This window comes from Haemaphysalis longicornis, unplaced genomic scaffold, assembly GCF_048455015.1.
Source record: "Haemaphysalis longicornis isolate Haplotype H1 unplaced genomic scaffold, Haemaphysalis longicornis Haplotype H1 scaffold_6, whole genome shotgun sequence".
Lineage (NCBI taxonomy): Eukaryota > Metazoa > Arthropoda > Arachnida > Ixodida > Ixodidae > Haemaphysalis > Haemaphysalis longicornis.
In genome coordinates, this window is record NW_027526407.1 from 47224548 (window position 1) to 47236834 (window position 12287).

Here is a 12287-nt window from a genome sequence, read left to right on the forward strand (position 1 = left end):
GACCCAGTACGAGGCGATAGAGGCCTTCGTGGACGCTGGTGCCCAGGATGGCGTTTTATCTACGGCGATACAGTGTCCCGTTTATCCTGACGCCTCACAAACTTGCCTCTACCAAACCATCCGCACCCTGCCCTCTCTACTGGCGGAGCTCACAGCCATCCGGGATGGCCTTCAGGCACTAACGCCGGCCCTACAGCGCGCCCCCGTGGGTTCTATCCTACATCTTTATACGGACTCCACCGCGGCGATACGGGATTTACGCCAAGTATCGAACAATTGTACCATTTCAAGGGACATCCACACACTACTAGACACGTACCCCTGCCCTCTAAGGCTGGTGTGGGTTAGGCGGAATTCGCTCCCCGCTCACATTGCAGTGGATATGGCTTGTCACCCGACGTATATTCCTCGGCCGCTGCCAATGTTAAGAACTGGTCCGATAGAAAACTTTCTCCAACGGAAGGACGATCTGCGTCGCGCCACACGTGCCCTCATCCCCCCGTGTGGAACGGACCTCCCCAGTAGACTTGCTCGCTGGGAAGAGGTTTTGCTGCGCAGACTTCGCGTTGGAGTGGCGCTTTCACCTGCTGTGACCCGGGCGTGGCCACCACGCTACCATGCCCCGTTCGACGACACCTGCCCCTTCTGCACAGCTCCGGCCGCACAAGCTGACGCGGACCACCTCATATGGGCGTGTCCTTCACTGGCCTCAGCCAGAAAGCGACACCTGAGAGGCACAGGCCTCCATCCTGGAAGACCCCCCGACCTTCAGCGGTGGCTCTGGGGACCCCACCACCGCTCCCTTCTTGACTTCCTTCGAGAGACCGGGGCCCATGTATATTTGTAAATAAGTTATTTTTATGCCAACGGGCATTCTATCGCACAAAAAAAAAAAAAAAAAAAAAAAAAAAACCAATAACCTTTTACTCACCTTACTTGAGCGCACCGCTACACAAGTGGTAAATGGGCGGGTTACATGGTCCGCTATTCCAGGAGTCTTCTACTTGGAATCTTCTACTTGTACTTCTAGTGGAATGCAGACGCTTTCCTGATCGAACGACCAGGATGACAGGACGGGACGCTGGCACCATGAACATGACTCTGACGAGCACGCCTGTTCGGTATGTGGCTCAGCCGCAGCGGGCGCCAACAATCTTTCACGGAGATTCTAATGAAGACGTGGAAGATTGGATGGACCACTTCGAGCGCGTCGCCACGTTTAACGGCTGGGGAAGCGACCGCAAGCTACGAAATGCACACCTTGCTCTGGAAGAAAGCGCGCGCACCTGGTTCGAAAACCACGAGCCCACAATGTCGCCCTGGGAGGAGTTCCGGCAGCGCTTACTACAGGCCTGCACGAACAGTGATCGCAAGGAAAAGGCTGAGGCTGCCCTTTAAAGGAGTACTGACACGAAATTTCAAAGCTGAGATAACTATGTAAAACGCTTCCTTTTTATCAGGAGATATCTCCCAGCAAGTTTCAACAGCAACCGTTCAGCGAAGCATATTTAAAATCCATTTTAATCTTCGCCCGCACGAGAGAGCCCAGAGCGCGGCCGACGTGACATCATCTGCTACGTGCCCCAAACTGCCGACGTCGGGGCTCCCGTGACGAAGCCGACGCGCTGGCTGTGGTTGACGCGCGCTGCTCGGGCGTGTGTACACGTCATGGTTTTGAGACTGACGTCATGCTGCCCGGGCCTGTGGGGACGGCGAAGACCTCGGCCGCTCTGGGCGCGCGCGTGCGCTCGCTCGCGCGCGCTTCCAGAGAGGCAGCGATACGGCAAGAATGGTGACGACATGTGATACATGCTGTCATGGCGGCCTCTCGGCGTTTTTTTGTCGAAACCGAAACTGGCACGAATAAACGACGCCGTAAATGAATGTTTACGCTGCGCTCGACCGTCTAATCTGTCACTATATGATTAGTGGGCTGGTAGGCACGCATAGCAGCGAAAAAAACGTAACATAAAAATTTCGTGTCAGTACTCCTTTAAGCCCGAAGCCAGCGTCCGAAGGCGTGCGTCGCCATGTACGCGGGAGATGTGGCTAGCATAGAGTTTCATACTAATGTATACAAGAGGGAAATCTGGCGCCACTGTCTAGGGGAGCCGCGCTTCAGCGAGCGTGCCGTCATGTATAGGGCAGGCACGTTCCACTTGTCCTTGACATGGCTCACGAACAGGCTGAAAAGTTAGCTTTGGCTGCAAAAATGCAACAATATTACTGCAGAAAATTGATTAAATTTGTTCTGTTATTATAAAATAAAAGCTCCAGAAAGATTTATTTGTCAGGGATTATTTAGAAGCTTCATGGAAGATGAAAAAAAAACAATGTTACCCCTTTGGCTTCAAGCCGAAAAAGAAGCCATGTGGCTAACCAAGCCAAGGAAGCGAGGAACCTCGCTAGCTGCAATGGCGCCGCCCACGGCGGCCCGCGAATGCAGCGCCAGATTTCCCTCTAGTATTATTAGCAATATTAGTATGAAACTCTATGGTGGCTAGTCCTTTTCATCGAAGAGGCTCCGCCATGACTGACGAGACAAAGGTTCGACATGTCATGCGCGGCGCCAAGCAAGACATCTTTGTCGCGCTGACACGGAGTCCCCCCACAACAGTTGCCGAATTCGACCACGAGGCTACAACAATTGAAAGTGTGCTTCACCAAGGGCTCGGCGCTACAATCGTGACGAACCCGTCTTGTCAGCAGATCCGAGATGGAGAGCTTTGGTTTCCGTGAGCTTGGGAGAGAAATTGTCCGGGGAGAGCCGCAGCAGGGACAGGCGCTACCGGCTTCTGTGTTCATTGCGGAAATGCAGTGCTTTTTCTGGGGACCAGAGTACAGAATAATGTTCAGCTGTATTCTGCGGTCCAGATCACAAGCTTATGGTCTGTTCTGAGCTACTGTTTAAAGGTTTCCGTTCATCAGCTTCCATGGCGAAGTGGTAGAGTATTAGCTTTTGGCGCTCTTTAGACCCAATAAGGTAGTTTTTAAGTGAATTTTCGGTATACCCTGTTACTTTCTGCTAATTATACGCATTATTATGTAAATAATTAAGTGTGGATTGGTATCTTTTAGGTTGCTTTAGGGTAATAACGATCAACTTTTCCTTTATGCGGTGTACAGACTGAACATGAACATTACCCTGTGGTCTGATCCATGGAATAATTCTGCACATTATCCTATATTCATGAAAAATATCATCCTGTGGTCCGCACAATAGGCACTGCCTTGTGGAACTGGTTAGCGCGGAGGTAAGGTAGACTCTGCCCAGAACAAGTTACTGTGTACCAGCCGCACGAACCATGATCCTCGTATGCAGCAGCTTTGCACCAGGCCGTCTATGGTGTTGTCGTCGTGGTCGCGCCGCAACATACCCTGGGGCTGATGCCACGTCGCACGCCCTACTATAGACTAGGGCGCAGGACTATGCCCCCGCTTCACCCGGGCCTGACCCGAAGCGAGGCACTGACGTTCCGGCAACTACAGACTGGGTCGCTACTCACGCCGGTGCTCATGAAACACGTGTGCTCTAGCGTATATGTGAGTGACTTGTGTCGCGTGTGTGCATCGGAAAGGGCTACTGCGGCCCACATTTTGAGGGACTGTGAACAAAATCTGAGGGAGGCACGGACAGTGACGACGATCCCGCCGTGGCTTGCGGCCGCTGCGGGAAGTGCCCAACGGGAACAACAGACACAGGCCGTCCAGTGGACTTCGGCTGCCCTCGAAAAGCAGCGCCCCAGCGAAAGCGCCAGGTGCTCTCTACCACCCCAGCACAGGGGCAGGCGCGGGTGCCAGAAGAAGGCGGGAGTAGCGAGGGCTGCTCGCCCAGTAAAGGGCGGCACGCCGAGATGATGTGTGGCCGTATTGCGATGACCTTCCACTCGTGGGGCTAGAATAGTTGTCCGCCGGTTAATCAAATAAAGTCTTTTCACTCACTCACTCACTCGACAGAAGCGGGCCTCCGGAACACCGACCTGTGGCCCATCGGTGATCACACACCTCTCTGCTTCCACTGCGGGCTTCACTGCGGAATTACTCGAGTTCATCCCTACAATGTGCCTACAGGAAGCTCCGGGATTCTAGTACATGGGAACAGCATGTCGCCGCAGTTCCACTGCTCACAGGAGTGGTGGACGCTGGCTTGATCACTCGTGAGAGAGAGAACCGTTTTATTCCTGACCAGGCTTGAGCTGCGGGAGGACAGCTCTGTGGGCCCGAGCCCTGCCGACCATGGCGCACTGGGACTGGGCGTTCGAGCGCGCGTGGGCAGACAGACCGGAGTCGTGGGGTTGGGTAGGGGAAAGGAAGGACGGTGTGGCCGTGCCAGATTGCGTGGGGGGTGTCGAAGTATCGAAGAGCAGCACAAGACCAGGGACAACCACAGAAGACGACACACAGGGCGCTAACCTCGGCTGTAAGAATCATGCAGATCCTAGTACCATACCTTTTGAAAGGAGTGCAGCCACCGAAAAGTAGGCGAACATCTCCCGGCAGAAGGTTCTTTCGCGTGCAGTGCGAGAGTGAACGGGCTCTGCAAACCGCCGTGGCGATAAGAGCGACAGTGGCGGCGGGTCTCGAAGAACACTGAGGAACGGGCTCGTTGAACTAGAAAAACGTTCAGCAGAGTATTGGTTTGGGCGAGCTGTATAAGCGAAGTATCGAGAGAGAGAGAGAGAGAGAGAGAGAGAGAGAGAGAAATAACTTTTATTGTGACATAGTGGATTAGGGCGCGGTGGGCGCAACCCTGAGTGTTGCGACGACTTCAGCCGCTCGAGTCACGAGCTCCTGGAGCTGGGGGTCCGAGCGCACCAATGCCTCCATCCACTGGTCAGGGGAATTAATGGTAGGGAATGGGTCCTCTGCACAAGCCCACATTTGGTGTTGGACCATGGCTCTTTCACCGCAGCGGGGGCAGAGGGGGGATGGGTACAGGGAGGGGCGGTTGTGATGCAGGACGGCTCTGCAGGGCAGGGACTCCGCTTGCAGTTGACGCCAGAGGCGTTCTTTCTCTAGAGTGAGGCATCAGTGTGCGGAGGGAAGCTTGCGGTGGGAGAGGCAGTAATGGCTCCATGGAGGGTAGAGTCCATATCGTATGCCCAGGTGACAAGTGCTCGGGCTGCCGCGTGGGCCGTCTCTATCCCTCCAAGGCCCGTGTGAGCCGGGAACCACAGTATCGAAGTGCAGCACAAGATGAGGGACAGAAACACAGAATACGTCACTCTTTCCAAAAGACATGGGACTAGGATCTGCATGATTCTCAGCGCCGAGGTTAGCGCTTTGTGTGTCGTCTACATGTCCTCACTATTCAGTGGGTACCAGGCCATTGCGGGCTAGTTGGTAGCGACTGGGCTGACCAGGAGGCAAAGTATGTTTCTGCAAATGCAGATGTTGAACGTCTGCCCTTCGCAAGGACGGACACGACCGCCCTTCTGTCTACCATTCTCCGCCACGCCTCGGCGAGTCACTGGTCCCACCCTGAAAATCGTCATAGAAGACTACACCGCCTGGACCCCGACTGCAAGTTTCGGTTACCTCCTGGTATTCAGCGAAACTACGCCACGCTGTTTCACCGACTACGGCTTGGCCTATAGCCTTTACCCGTCGCTACAAGCACCTCATTGGCTTTACGAGTGACCCCGACTGTGAGGCATGCCATGTACCAGAGACTATCTCGCATGTTCTCTGCCACTGTCCACGCTATGCGCATCCTCGAGAACAATTAGCGAGAACATTGGCCCGTTTGGACTGTCGTGTGGTGTCGCAGGAAGTGCTGCTGGGACCTTGGCCAGACGCGAAGCGTTCCCACAAGCCATTTAAGGCTGTGCTGACATTTCTGCGCAGCAGCGGCCTCTCAGAGATATTGTAGTTGAGGCCCGACCGGCTTAACTTTAACACATGGCATCTTCTATACATAGCCATTTATTTATTTCTCCGCCATCTTCATCTCTCTCGTCCTCTATCCACGCTCTTTCCTCCCCTTTCCCTTCCCACACGCAGAATAGCTGATCAGATTTACTACCATCAGGCCGACCTTTCTGTGTTTTTTCATTTCAATAAATCTCCTCTCTCTGTGTGTGTTTCTGTTGTTCGCGCTGTGCTGCGCTTCGATACTTCGCTATGTACCAACTCGCCCAAACCAATACACCGTGGGGGGTGTCTTCGTAGTCCCCAAAGTGTGGCCTACTGGGGGTGGGAGAGGGGAATGGTGATAGCGGGTGGGGGTGGCTCGAGTGGGGAGGCACTGCGTTTGGATCTGGAGTGGTGTTCATCTGTCTCCAGAGTGCACGAGGGATGAGGAGGTGAAAGGGTGGTGTTGAGAGCCTGTGGTGGAGGGTGATGTCGTGTACGGAAGACTGGCAGTTTTAGGTAAGGGAGGTTAGCAAGCGGAGAGGGGGATCTGTTGAATGGTTTGATGTATTACAGCTAACGTCGCCTCGTGTGCGTTCTCCGTGGCGCCAAAGCCCATATGGCCGGGAGTCCACAAAAGGGAGATGGCGCTTTCAGGAGTGGGGTGGGAGCAAAAAACTTTTTGGGTGGGGGGTGAACTGATGCTTCTGCAGAAATTTCTATCCTTTGTAAATCCAGTAATATCAGACACCCAGCTCTAAAGAGTATTGTTTGAAACGACACCCCCATTCCATCTGATCGAAGGCGGTGTTTAGGGTGCCGTCCGACGATACCACATGATGATGATGGCGATGATGACTAGAGGCCCTCCCTTTGTATCGGGACGTCAGTTGTCGAGAGCCGACTTACCTGTGTTATTCTTCTTATTTGCCCTACCCTTAACTAATCTAATGGGTTAGCCCCCCTCCACCCGGTTTTAAACTCCCAGAGCTTCCCCCTCTTTCCTACCCTTGCACCCTTGTTTTCTGTTCTAAATTCTAATTGGGTATATTACTCTTCCTACGCTCCACTATAATCCCTACTTTTCTTCCACCGCCACTACAGTCGCCCCTTCGTCACCACTCCACTAAAACGACGTCCACGGGGTTTCGCGAAAACAATGCCGCGTCTGGCACTACTTTGATCTCAATAACTTAACGTAACGCAACCGAACATAACCTAAAACAAAAAGCAATCATTTAAAACATCGAAAGCGCACCTAAGTCATGAAATTATAATTGAAACGAAAGATGTTAGAAATAAAGGAGGTAAGATCCGGACTGGAACCACTACGCTTGGCATCAAGAAGCTAAGACGGACACAAAGAAACCACATTACAATGGCTAACACTCTGCCCAGTGCTATCTGTAAAATTCGAATGTAGTCAGGCGGCACTCTAGACAATGCTTTCATTTTTCGCAGCGTCTACTGTGGCGTCCGACGACGCTCTTGATCTCCGCTGTAGGCCCGGCCCATGTGCCGCATGACGAGATTCGAATATTTAGGACTATGCCAGCATCGCCCGATGCGCCTGTCGTTATGCTGTAGGGGTTCGGTGATAGGTTCTTGATTCCATGGACGGCGATTCAGAGCCAGCTCTTGCCTCGATTATATTTTCCCCTTTAAATTGAATAATAATTTATATGGCTTAGGTTACTGTTTGGTGTTTACATGATTGTATTGTGTTCATTAGGCCGTGTTATATTAGGTTATGTTATGTTAGGTTTGTTTCGGTATGGTTACATTACTTTATTTTTAATTAGTGCGATGTAGCACGAACCACCGTGGACGTCGGTATAGTGGACTGCTTCGGACCTTCGGAGGGCCTTCCGAATACCATCGGACGGCCCTCTAGATACAGCCTCTTGAATTTATGCGATTCTGAATACAAGCAAAATATAGCGTATTTACTCGCGTAAGGATGGCACTTTTTTTTTTTAAAAATGCATGTTAATTTAGGGGTGCGTTCATTACGCGGGGTAAACTTGTTGCAAAAACATTTTTGAGCGCGGACAACGCAAGCAAGTTGTGGGTAAAAATTTTTACGATAGTTCTAATGAACATAATACAAATAACAAATAGAAACATAATAAAAACTCCGCACGCCGCTGCCAGCCACTTTGCAAAGTGACGCAAAATGCCTTGTTTTCATAACATACCGAACACGCCGGAACGAGTTTGCTGCGAGCTGACAAGAGAGAGAGAGAGAGAAAGACTTTATTTGAGGCCAGCAGGGAGTGGGAGGTCGGGATGCGCAGAGCCTCCACATCCCACCCACGTTCACGACGTCCTCGGGACTAGGCCCCGCCGGTGTCGGCGTGAGCGGTGCGCGAAAGGTACTCGGGAGTTCGTCCCTTTCCCCCCCGTCTGCGACTCGCTCCGCTTCTGCCTGGCGAGAGCAGCCTCGAGCTGCTGGACGGCTAGAGTTTGTGCGTTCAGGTCCGTCGAATAGACGGCACTCGTTATGGTGTCCGGCAGCCGGCCGTAGAGGTCGGCAGCTTCCACGGGGTGCACTGCACAGTCCCACAGGATGTGGGCGAGAGTTGCGCGATGTTGCCCGCACACACTACACACGTCACTGGCGTACACGTCCGGGCACACGTGACGCGCGAGCGCCGGCGTGATCACTGACTGTGTTTGTAGTTGGCGTAGTAGCACTGCCTGCTGTCGTGTTAGTTCCGGGTGGGGCGCCGGAGCAGTGCGCCGGCCGAGCCGGTACCACTCCAGCACCTCCCCGTACGTGAGGAGGGGCTCCGGGTCCCACTCCACGTCGTCGTTGTCGTCTTCGTCATCGTTGTCTTCGCGATGGCCTCCCTCTGTCGCGGAGCTCGGCAGGGGGGAAGAGACCGCCGCCGCGCGGTTGGTCAGTCCTCGCGCGGCTGCGACAGTTCGACCAATAAGTGGCTGCCACTGTTACAGTGCGGGTCATCATAACAGACATGGCGGCCGACTCAGCAACCTGAGAGCGGGTTTGTTATGTTTTTTTTTTTAGATGCGGCGCATCTCTTGCTCTGAGACATGTCCCTCCTGCGTCGTCGGCGTCCGTCCGCACGCCACCTGCGCATGCACGACTCTCCTCCGTTCGTCTCTCCCACAGCTGTGCGCAACACTCTCACTCCGGCGCATTAGCATAACGACAGCTGGCGCGCTTGGTTGGCGCGCGCTCCGCTGTGTTAACGCTGCGTTAACAGCTGCTCCAGTGCGCATGTGCGCGCATGCGCAACTCTCTCCCGCGGTCTCCTCTCCTTCAAGCGCTGTGAATATAAAACGGGTATCGCTCCGCGGCGGTTCTTGGCGGTTCAGTCAGCGCTCGCTCGCGTTCTGCTCGAACATCGACGATGAAACCAAGATTCGACCACTGGGGCCCTATTCTCGACTGCACAAATTGCCGGCATTTCGTCCATGTTGTTTTGCGTAAGCACGACGTAAGCAATCAGTGACGTGCTGCACCTATAGCTATGACGACATGCAGTGTAATTTGACGAGTCACTCATAAAGATCGCTACCAAGGTATCAAATATTGTGCAAGAAAGATATAAAAACACTTGGCATGTACTATAAAAATTAAGACGGTAGCTGAGGCTGACAAGAAAAACACATTTCTGGAGGTCAAATTTGGCGTCAACACCACAAGGCGATCGAGTAACGTTGATCCAAAAGCGAGCGAAAGGCGGATGTCGAGCTAAAGAACATCACAGAATTTTTTTACCGTGTCTATTTATCACTTTCAATCGTTTTTAGTAACATAGCTGGGCTCTCTGCTTCAATGCAAGCTTTGTTGCGTTATCACCTTCCCTGCCGCCACCGCCGCCACGCCATCGTCTGCTGCTATGTTACAAGTTTATGGCGTGATCACAGAACAAGACGGCCGCGGCCATCGCTTCTATGACACATAAGAGCAGCGAAGCGCTACGCCTGATAACCGCGGAGCGCACCGATATCGCCGATTCACTCATTCGTCAAGCTCGACAGCAATCAGCGCTGTAATGAACTAAATAGTCACTTTTCATTGTTATTTTTCTCTTGAGTTCGATCATGTGACCCAACAGCTTACTAGGACAAGTATGGACAAATGCCATGCATTGGGTTCTCTTTGTCATGGAGAGGCTTGTACTGCCCTCTTATGTTGCGGTTACGCCAAACAAATACTTTTTATTTCATTGCCAAACATAAAAGCAAAATACTACATGGTATTTGCATGTACCATGATCGCTGACATGGAAGCAGTTGAAACTATAATTTGTTTCGGTAGGAAACATGCTTTAAACAGCGCGCATGCGAAACTGCGCCTGCTGCAAATTGCCGCACATTTCGCGGCGCCGTAAGCCGGGGCAATATTGTGCCCTATTTTGCTTGTATTTTGCGACAAAAACAGCCGCCATTTTCAAGCTGTTACGTAGCATTACGTCACTTTGACGCAGCCTGAAGTTGCTAATGCATGGCGTAATCGTTCCCGCCAACTGTTTAAATTACGTCACGCCTTCTCAGCCAATCACAGAGGGGGCGTGTATTACAAGCAGTATTGTTGTTGAATAGCAAAGACAGGCTTACATTGTCAAGTCCGCTGCATTTAGTCTGGTTTTTCATTGCCGGCCAAGAATTATGCGCCTTTAGTAACGATAAATAAGGCAAACTTTAGAACTTGTGTCCGTAGACGACATGAAACGTCAAAATGACGACAGCACACACAACCTCTTCGTCAACCGGAAGCACGTGACCTAAATTGAAAGCCAATCAGAAAAGACTTCCGGAAAATTGCCTGAATTGCCGGCAATTTGTGCAGTCGAGAATAGGGCCCCTGCTGCGGCAACCGCTCACTGTGCACTTTACTGACCATAAAGTCATCATTCTTAAATGTAATAAACAGCTGGGTGGTGGTCGCTAAAACGCGTGTACTCTCTCATTTCGCGTATGCATGCGCCGCATCACACCAGGGTTCCCTCGCGGGGAGATGGGGGCAATTTTTCTTTGGTTTGTGATTATATTATCTGCATTTAGTGAGAGTTTCTTCCTCGTAAATATTGAACGCATGCACCGATATCGCTAATATAGAAAGGTCTGCCACAATAACGTATCCATGTCCGCTTCGAAAGAGAAGGAAACAGAGGTACGTATGACCGTGATCAGCTAGACTTTGCACACACACGACATGTCGCAGCGGCTAGTTCAGGGTGCGATAATTGTACGGGAAATAAAAAAAATCGAACATGGACGACATACTTAATGGGTGCCTTCATTACGCGAGTGCGATCATTATGCGAGTAAATACGGTACCTTCATCGAGCCCCTGTGAATAGGCGCCGGGTTATGAGTGCAGAGCGCAGGGACTTGCATGCTTAAAATGGGCACGTTAAAAAATGGGGCCACCTTGGCGCAGCGGCCTCATGAGCGGGCGCCTATTCACAGGGGCTCGATGCGAGTCCCCGCGCTCGGCACTACCCGGCCACATGAGCGCACGCCGAGGCGCCTGTTCACAGGTGCTCGATGCGAGCGCCTCATACATACGTCGCGTGCCGGCTTCTTTCTCTCTGGATGTTAAGGCGAGAGACGCGACCTGCTCAGAGTTGTTCTAACTGAGCTCTACGGTTTGTTAGTTGTTTGTTCCTTTTAAGGGTGCGCGAATGTTGCGGTTGAGTGCCTCATCGGCCACTGTCTAGGAGTGGCAGAGGGACCCTATTTTGTAGCGTAAGCTACACTGGCCGAGGTTGAGCAGTTTCGCGTGGACCTTGAAGGGCCGTGCTGCGCAAGCGCGAGGAACATTGAATTGGATTAGATTGGACTGGATTGGAAATCCAATTGGTGTACGGGTGTGTAGAAAATTGCGTCTGCACATTCGCCGGTCTGCGCATTCCAGAGGAGTGACGTCATAGCCGCGGCAGAAGCACGGGCGCCGGCGCGTGCCCAGCTGTGCGCCTCCGTTGCGCAGTAGCCAAATCTGACTGTGCGCCGGAGCCGCTTGATAGCCGTTTCGCGTGGCTCCTGGAGAGCCGTGCTGCGCATGCGCGTGGAGTAATGACTGGACTGTAATGCGTAATGCGCACAGAACATTGAACCCCTCTACATGGCATTTATAGATTAGTAGCGGTAGTACCCGCGGGTAGTACCCGCGGGTGGGCCGTTATATTAATTACACTAATAGGTATAACACGTGTTCACTTATTTATTAGTTGTCATAACTGGCTAGTTCATCGTGAAGTAATGGACAGTCAGGAGCTGCTGCCTGCTGTCAGTACATGGGCTCCAACCAAAGGCACGTCGTGGTAATGTGAAACGACTGGCACTCGTGTTTTGCTGCAACTCTCGCTAAACAAATTGCACCAAGCTCCTTTGGTGATCCTCGAGTGCAAACAAATTGTTCCAAATTTCAGAAAGCCATGTGATGAACCAGCAGCCTT